We start from the raw sequence: 10,125 nt of genomic DNA on the forward strand, positions 1-10,125 counted from the left end.
TAAAATAGAAATTGCTAATTAGAATCCTTTTTCTCCCAAGTGCGCTTAATATTAATTGTAAATACAATGACATCTTTATATCACATACATATCGTCTATTATTTATATGTATTATTAATATTAAATTTTAATGTCAGCAATTCAAATTTTGCTAGTCAAAATATGAAACACAATTAAGGCCTTATCTTATCAAAAAAAAGTTTTACGCAAACATTTTTAATTTTTAGATCAAGGCAAAATCTGAGACAATTTAAAACAAAATTTATTGACTAAACTAAAGTGCAAGAGCTTATTTACAAATAAACACCCAAACAAAAAAAAATGCAAAAAAACATCCTCAAAGGTCTTTATTTATTCCTTGAAATAATAAGTTATACGAATAGAAATATAGGAAGATAATTATAATAGGACTCTGCTAATTTTATACTTCTCATTAAATTAATAATTAATAAAAATTTTCACCATTTGAGATTTAAACTTGATCTTGTGATTATGAAAGCATAAAATCTTTCAAAATGCTTTAAAAAATCCAGAAGTAAATCTTTAAATCTTTTATTAAGAAAATAACACCAATATTGTTGAAGTAGATACTCTCCTTCTTTTTTACAAATATGAAGCGAGCTAGTACTCGCGTGTGATTTTTAATACAAAGGCAGCAGAAGTTCCAAATCATAATATTCTATCTAATTAGAAAGTTGAGATTTGTCTTAATGAGGCAGTGTTATGCTAATTGCATCTTATTCACGTGAGTATCTTAACAGAAGCACGTTTTTTTTTTTTTTCAATTTTATTTTTGAATGCATATAAAGGTTGTTACTTTACATCTGGAAGTGTGTTTCTAAACTGCAACTGTAAACATCTTCTAACTGAGAAAGCATAAATTCAAACTTAGCTACGATGTAATTGTTTTTTTAATATAAAATATAAACAGAAATAACTATCAGAAATAGTATAAAATGTTATGTTCTGAACTTTGAAATTTCTATGCTTTTCTTAAAACAAAATTCCTTAAATATAACTTTGATTTAAAGTGAGGCTTAAAAACAAATAATTTAAAAAGATTCTAAATTATTAAATCAGAAATTAATCTAAATAATCTAGAAATTGTTTTTTTTATTCTTTAGTGCTTATTGAATAAGCGTTAACACATAATTATTTCTTTGGACACTATAAATAATAATGATATAATAAGCTTATTTTATTTTTATATTTAACAAATAAACTTAATTTATTAGAAAGCGATGTTTTCTTCATATCTTAAACGGATTTTAACATATGCGCAAAATGATATTTGCAAATTACTATTGTACTCGTAAACTCCTTTGTATTCTTTTTATACTTTATTTCTTTGAATATGGTTTTATATTTTTTTCTAAAAATAGGTTGGAAAGATTTAAATTAACAGAAAGTCTTATTTATCATTAAATATGATAGCTATTTGATGAATAAAGATCAAATTTCAGATTTGAATTTATTATAAAATAATTCGCATTCTCAAAAGTTAATGTCATGGACATTACAGCAGAGTAAAGATTGATTGTAAAAACTTCTGATAAAATTTTAATTACACTACTTTGAACTTTATAAATCACTATGTGTGTAATATCTGTTCAGTGTTTTGTATTGATTGTTGTATACTGTGAAATGATATTGATGTTTGTCGGTGTCAGAATGTGATGTATATAAATTATGGCTGTAATGCTAACATTCAACTGTATTTCTCTAATAATTAATAATTCCTGTCATGTTCAGATTGCTTTCTAAGAATAAGTTGCAAAGATTTAAGTTGAAAAGCTTTAAAATCAGTATATAAGTCATATTTTTCAGAAAATACGAATGAAACTTAATGAATGAATCATATTTCAATTTTGCATTCCTTATAAAGCAACAGAGTGATTGTGAAAATTTGCGATTGCAAAATTTTAGTTTCACCGCTTTGAACTTAATGTATCACTATGTGTAATATCTGTTCAATGTAATGTATTGATCAATTGATGATGTATGTTGTGAAATAATATTGATGTTTGTGGTAATGCAGGAAGAAAAATATTAATTATTGAGGAGCTGTTTAATTAGATATGAGTGTTGCCACGTGTATCAACATAAAATAAGATCCGGTAAAGAAATGGAATTTTCATAAAACATACGATTTCTTTGTTGATAATATAATGTAACAAGTAAGCTCATTTTCTTATTTTAATTTCTTAAAATAGTTTAACCCTTTGATGACACATTTATTTGAAATGACTTGTGTAGTTAAAGCGCATTTAATTTTTTAAGCATGCGAAGGCAATAGCTTTTACGTAAAAATTTATTTATTTATTATTCAGAATATATACTGCTACATGATATTGAGATCACTTAAGCTAATTAGAATTACAAAAAAAAAGAAACAAACACAAACGTTCTGATACGTCAAATACACCCAAAGGGTTAACAAGAAAAGAATAAAATTTGGCACATTTTGGGATTGATTAAATTTTCATATAAGCTACAGAGCTTAATATTATGAATAACAACCAAATTTCTTATTTTAATTCTAATTTCTAATTAAAAGACTCAAACCGTAAGGCTTATAAAATAATTAAAATTCACAAACATTTGTAGATGCAAATAACAGAGGAAGAAAAATAAAAGAATTAGTACATAATTACTGTAAAAGATAATTTTTTTGTCTGAATATGTGTTTCTTGATTATTATTTAATAAGATAATTATAAAATTGTAATTATTATCAAAAATAATTTCAAGTTAAAAACATGATCCTGTAGATGGATTTCAAAACGATTTCATTTGTAAAACCAGTCAAAATTTCTCTTCTAAAAATATCTGCAGTCTGTGTAAAAACAGGAAAATATAGACAGGCAGGATAGGATCAACTGATAAATTTTTAAAGTGGAATGTTGGAAAATAATTCGTTACTATAATTGATTATAAAAGAACTTAATTTTTTAATATGTTTAATCGCTCTTGATAATATTTTTAATGGATTTTAAAGGTTTTTTTTATAATTTAGCAAAAGCAAGAGAATCATTCAGAAGGTTATAATTTGTTATTCGACGTGGATATTTTTTTAACTCGTTGAATGCCATGAGGGCCACCGGTGAGGAGTTTGTCCGTAGTGCCACGGAGTCACCGGTGACTGTCGAAGCCAAAACAAATAGAACACATAGTTCGGGTAAATTTTCAATTTTGTAAAATTTTTCATTATGATCGTTACTAAAATGATGTGAAGAAATTAATGCATATAAATTATATATATATATATGTGTGAAAGAGAATGTGACATTTCAGTGCCATGGCGGCATGGCGGTCATCGGTGATCTCAGTAAAATAAATGCATTACGAATGATTGCAAAAATTAACTTGTGTATTGTAATTAATATTTCATTAAAATATTCAATGCATAGTGTGAAATTCGTGTAATCCAGACAAACAAGCTATTTTAAATTAGCGTGGCTTTCAACGTGTTAATACATTTATAATTTTTAAGGCATATATTATTTAAATGGCAAGGAAATGTCTGTGTACCTTTGAAATTATAATACGTCAAATCGGGGTATTTTAAGACTGCAGGCATTTGAAATTTTACCATCCTAATACTCTAGAAATATGTCTCTGAGCATATCGGTCCAACAAATGTGTTCTGTAACAATAGTACTGAGCTGAAATTTGACCTGAAATACTTTTCGCAGAGTGGTCAAACCTCTTTTTAAAATGATTTTAAACCATGGAAAGCGGGGTTTTTGGAATCCAAAATCATTTTTATCTTTTTAGCACCAAAAATTAAGTAAAATTACACAAAGATTGCTTCATCCTCCTTGGCCATATAACTGATTTGTTTGCGATAAAGATGGCAGATAATATTAGACGGATCATTTGGTAATTTCTCGTTTCAAATCTCATTGAATCTGAATCGTATTTTTTAAACCTTAAAATTGATAGTGTTAATTAGTTAATCAACAATACTAGTACAACTTATCTTGATTTTAAATGGAGCATCATAAATAAAAATCCTTTTAGTCTTAACTTCGTTGCCATGGTTTATTAATAAATTAATCCTTAGTTATTAATCGCTTTACAATAAAATCTGCGACAGCTGATGGTGCCTGCTTTAATGCAAAAAGCAAAGAATACGAATCAATGATGCTTACGTATGTAATATTTTTCAAGGTGTTCCTTTGTAACGTGCGCTTGCTTGACACTTTAACGCAAAATTTTGTTTTTTCTTCGTGCTACAGACGTTTTTAATGTGATACCTAATGGAGCGAATGTATTTTCTTGTATGTCAAAAGAGCTTTAAATTTTTTGATACACATTATAAATATCTGAATTAGTTTCTTAAATGGTGTAAAAAGGCTTCGCATAAGTGAAAAAATATTTCAGCTTCCTATGTATTTGTGATAGTACTGTTTTTGTTGTCTTTATTATATTCTAATTAATTCTAAAGATCTTTAACAAGTTACGAAAATTTATTTTTGTTTTATTTAAAGAAAAAATTTCATTAACCGATTTCATAGTTAGATATTCGTATTTTGTCAGCTAACTAATAACCAATCCATAAAGTCCTATGACTATTGTAAGAAATGTGTGGTAACTTCGCGTTCCTCACAATTAAACTGAAATTTAACTGCTAAAGTGAACAATTGCACTGTGATTCAAATTGCGTTGCGAAAATTGTTTAAAATTACAAAATTGACGCGATGTTCTGTATAGTGCAAATCAGATCTATAGAATGCAATTTCAGTTTCTTGTAATTCATAATTATTGACACAACGTTCTGTATAGAGAAAATCAGATGGTTGTCTACTGAATGCAATTTCAGTTTCTTGTCTCTATAGAGAAAATCAAGTGGAGTTCGGTCTATAGAATGCAATTTCAGTTTCTAGTAATTCATGATTATTGACACAACGTTCTGTTTAATGAAAATCAGATGGTTGTCAACTGAATGCAATTTCAGTTTCTTGTCTCTATAGAGAAAATCAAGTGAAGTTCTATAGAATGCAATTTCAGTTTCTTGCAATTCATGATTATTGACACAACTTTCTGTATAGAGAAAATCAGATGGGGTTCTACAGAATGCAATTTCAGTTTCTTGTAATTCATGATTATTGACACAACGTTCTGTATAGAGAAAATCAGATGGGGTTCTACAGAATGCAATTTCAGTTTCTTGTAATTCATGATTATTGACACAACGTTCTGTATAGAGAAAATCAAGTGGAGTTCTACAGAATGCAATTTCAGTTTCTTGTAATTCATGATTATTGACACAACGTTCTGTATAGAGAAAATCAGATGGGGTTCTACAGAATGCAATTTCAGTTTCTTGCAATTCATGATTATTGACACAACTTTCTGTATAGAGAAAATCAGATGGGGTTCTACAGAATGCAATTTCAGTTTCTTGCAATTCATGATTATTGACACAACTTTCTGTATAGAGAAAATCAGATGGGGTTCTACAGAATGCAATTTCAGTTTCATGCAATTCATGATTATTGACACAACGTTCTGTATAGAGAAAATCAGATGGGGTTCTACAGAATGCAATTTCAGTTTCTTGCAATTCATGATTATTGACACAACTTTCTGTATAGAGAAAATCAGATGGGGTTCTACAGAATGCAATTTCAGTTTCTTGTAATTCATGATTATTGACACAACGTTCTGTATAGAGAAAATCAGATGGGGTTCTACAGAATGCAATTTCAGTTTCTTGCAATTCATGATTATTGACACAACTTTCTGTATAGAGAAAATCAGATGGGGTTCTACAGAATGCAATTTCAGTTTCTTGCAATTCATGATTATTGACACAACTTTCTGTATAGAGAAAATCAGATGGGGTTCTACAGAATGCAATTTCAGTTTCATGCAATTCATGATTATTGACACAACGTTCTGTATAGAGAAAATCAGATGGGGTTCTACAGAATGCAATTTCAGTTTCTTGCAATTCATGATTATTGACACAACTTTCTGTATAGAGAAAATCAGATGGGGTTCTACAGAATGCAATTTCAGTTTCTTGTAATTCATGATTATTGACACAACGTTCTGTATAGAGAAAATCAAGTGGAGTTCTATAGAAGGCAATTTCAGTTTCTTGCCATTTATAATTATTGACACGAGGTTCTGTATAGAGAAAATCGGATGGGGTTCTTAAAAAAATATAATTTCAGTTTCCTGAAATTCATAATAATTTTACTATTAATTTAACAATATTTCATTCTAAATAAATATACTGATTTCATTTTCTATGAAGATTGAAATTTTTAATATCCGTAAATTTTTAGTTCAATATTAAATTAACTTAAAAGATTATTTATATTTATCTTTTCACTGATTAACATTTCATAACTAATTGCCATTATATTTTATATTATATTAGTTTGAATAAAAAATACATGGTCAAATTCTACATTTATAAATGTAATCAATCAATAAAATAAAAGTACTTTCTAAAGGGCTGGAATTAATTTCTAAAAAAAATTATTCTATTTATTCTTTCAAACAAAATTTTCATTATCACCGTTTACTACATTATAAATTTACATTTTTTACAAACTATTTCCTACTTCTAATGAAATGTAATCGCTTCGTTTGAAAGAAGCTGAAATTTCTTCAGTTCTGCAAAGCCTTTATTCCTGTGTGACCGATATAAACTGTATATTGTTAACCTTCAAAATATTGTTTATACACTTGTATTGAATGTTATTAATTACCCTGTTTACTAGATCTATAATGAACACGAAATAAAGAATGAATGTTTAATGGCTTTGGCGAATATTTATTCAAATTTGTTGAAATGGTCTATATCGTATTTTCTTATCTCTCTTTCTGTGAGTGTGTGTGTACCTATGTGTTTTATATACAACACGTGTGTGTGTGTGTGTGTGTGTGTGTGTGTGTGTGTGTGTGTGTGTGTGTGTGTGTGTGTGTGTGTGTGTGTGTGTGTGTGTGTGTTATAAGTTTTTTGGGGTTTCTTCTGTACACTATTCGACTTGAGAATATTTTTAATATGAAATATCTACATCCTATTTATGACAATATTAACTATATTCTCAAACCCTGCTTTAAGTCTGCAGTGTTACATATAAATTATATATATAAGCTAAATTCTGTATTATTACTAACAAATAAAACCTAAATATTATAATGTATTATATGGATTAATAAATAACATTAAATTATTTTTAATGCTAGTTATTAATCTTTATAAATAATTTTTTGTGAGAAATAATTTTGATCTCTCCAAGTGTAACTACCCTGGCGATATACAATGGTGCAATTTGTAGATCATTTCTTTTATTAGAATCCACAAAGAATGATTTAAGTGTAGGGGAAAATCTGCAGAATTTGTATATCTGGCATTAGTACTGCTAACTCAAAAATAAATTATGAAATTTTTGAACATAGTCAAAGAACATCCGAATCCAAATGGTCATCGAGATAAAATGTTCATTCTTATTTCCCCAAACCTTGAAAACTCTCGCAATATAACAATATGATGCATAATTTAAGGCATAGGGAAAATCCTAGAACTCATGAGCAAAGTTAAGGTTTGTTTAGTTTAGTTTAGTTATATTAACGTCCTGTTGTAAAACAACACTAGGGCTATTTTGAACCGCGGTCAGATGACGAGGACAACACCTGAGCTGGCACTCACTCTCCACACCGCACCACACCAACGGGGGGACCTTTAGTCGGACGGATTTAACGTGCAACAGACTCCCTTACACGACGGTTCTTCGGTGGAATCGGGACACGAACCTGAAACCCTACGGCTCACAAGCCGAGACCTTACCACCAGGTCACCGCGGCTTAAGTTAAAGTTTGATAAAAGATGCTACAACAAACGGCTTTGTAACCTGGAATCTACGAGCGAAAATGACAGGTTGCAGCACAAACGCATGATATGGATATGAAACGAATCATAATTGTTTACTATTTGCGTCAAGGTTTATTACAAGGTTTTTGTTATATCGTCAATTTAACAATAACAGTTAAAATTTGTCCAGCAAATGTTAAAACATTGCTAACTGTGCCGATGGAGTGAAATACATAGTATTTCAGACATGACAGGTATCTCTTGCAAATGTGCATTTTTTTATGGAATGCTTTTTAGAACAAATTCTATTAAAGAATGTCATGTCTGAAAGCTTATGTCTTTTACTCCATCGGCACTGTTAACAATGCTTTAACATTTCCAAGACATTTGTTGTTGAATCTATGATATAAAAAAACTCCTTGCTAACGACGCAAACATATATACCATTTTTTTTAATGTATTCAAAAAATTTGAAGTTTGTGAATACTATTTTGATTAATAATACTGTTAAAAATCTACAATACAGTTTTTTCGCAATGATACTTGTCAAAAGAGATTTACAATAATAATACTGATTGAATCATTAACCCTTTGCTGAGCAGTGTTCCAATACATGTATAACCTAACATCGTTAAATTCAACTAAAACGGAAAAAATATTTAAGATTCACTTTTAAACTTTTCTTTTAATGATAGATGATAACTGTAATCAAGATGATCCATAATTTTCAGCTATAGCGCGCTATCTAAAAGCTTATTTTTTCATGGAATTTTGTTAATTGCTTTACCAGTAAAAAAAAAATGTTGGAAAAATAATTGCAGTGTTACTTTGTTGGCTATATCTTAAACTATTTATTCTATAAATTATTAAATTGTTATAGAGAAAACCTGCATATAATCGTTGAATAAAATTATATGTTCCATCACCTGAAACACTGTGCCTATCACGTTACTTGGATGAATTTTATTTTGGAAAGAGAACATCGTTATTTTCTCTTACCGTTCTCCCTTTTTCGTGAAACTTGAACTCAATTCAAGGAATATTGTTTGGGGGGGGGGTCAGAATTCTTGGAAATGAGTGACCTTTACACTAGGTTGAAGACTTTAGTTTTACATTATTTTGTTTATTAGTAGCTATGGTTATCTTCATTTAGAGCTGTACGGAGTTTCCCGCACCTTACTTTATTTCGTTAACATTCCTTTCAAATAGTGTAAATATTTTTAATAATGTAATGATATTTTAAACTCTTAATTTAATCCAAATTAATCCCCAAAGTTTTATCTTAATTTAACCCATAGTAACTTCATTCTAAAATATTCTCTTATTTCCAGACCCAATTCCACTTCCTCTACATAATTAATTCCAGAGATGCTTTATAAAATTGCTGAATCGACTAAACGCGGACACATTCACACGCCCCGCGTGAAGGGCTAGAAAAATGTCCAATTAGCACATTCTTTTTTAAAAGTTCCATGTGTTTCCCTTACTTGTGATTGACATGTGTCAGAAATCCCTCTCAGAATCTAAATATATTAGCACAATGAAAAAATATTTTCTCTATAAATATCTCATGTTATATAAGACGAGGGATAATTTATTTCTCGCTCTTCCCCACTTCTACTTTTGTGCCGCCCAGAGAGTGGACGTGGCGTGGAGAGATCACCTAAGCCAGGCCAGAATACCAAAAAATCCTTCAAACATCGCCGTCTCATAGGGAATTTAAGCATTCCTCTTTGTAGTGCACCTTGGACTATACTACATCTGTGACAAAGGTATAAAATTTTTTATTTAAATAAAGAGATTTTATTCATTTTCTCACTTTACTTGCTTAGTCGCACTTTTCAGAGTTCTAGCGGCGTAGTTTTCCAGTTGATAGAGCACCTCTAGAATCAAAAGTTCACGAAATTTAATCTGTGTACTCCTATAGGCCTAAATAGGTTACATACAAATTTATTGTTTGATTTTTAAATTTAAAGGATAGCACCCTTCAAAGAGGTGGGGGTTAATAGAGGTCCTTAACCAAACAATATTGGTCATAAACTTCATGAGCATTTAGCAATTGGCTTAGAATGAGACGACTTTAACTACAAAAATGAAGGTTCTTCAAAGAATTTGGAAACGATATCTATAGATTCTTCAGGAAAATTCCATATCTTGCCGCGAGAGACTGAAGTAATTCAGTCTTTTTACTCTTTGAAATGACCTCTCCAGTGGAATTCTAAGCTGCTACTGCCATTTTCTTTTACTATTTGCATGGTTAATCACTGCAAGCGCTGTTCTTTATGCAAACCT

Source organism: Argiope bruennichi, chromosome 2 (assembly GCF_947563725.1).
Source record: "Argiope bruennichi chromosome 2, qqArgBrue1.1, whole genome shotgun sequence".
NCBI lineage: Eukaryota > Metazoa > Arthropoda > Arachnida > Araneae > Araneidae > Argiope > Argiope bruennichi.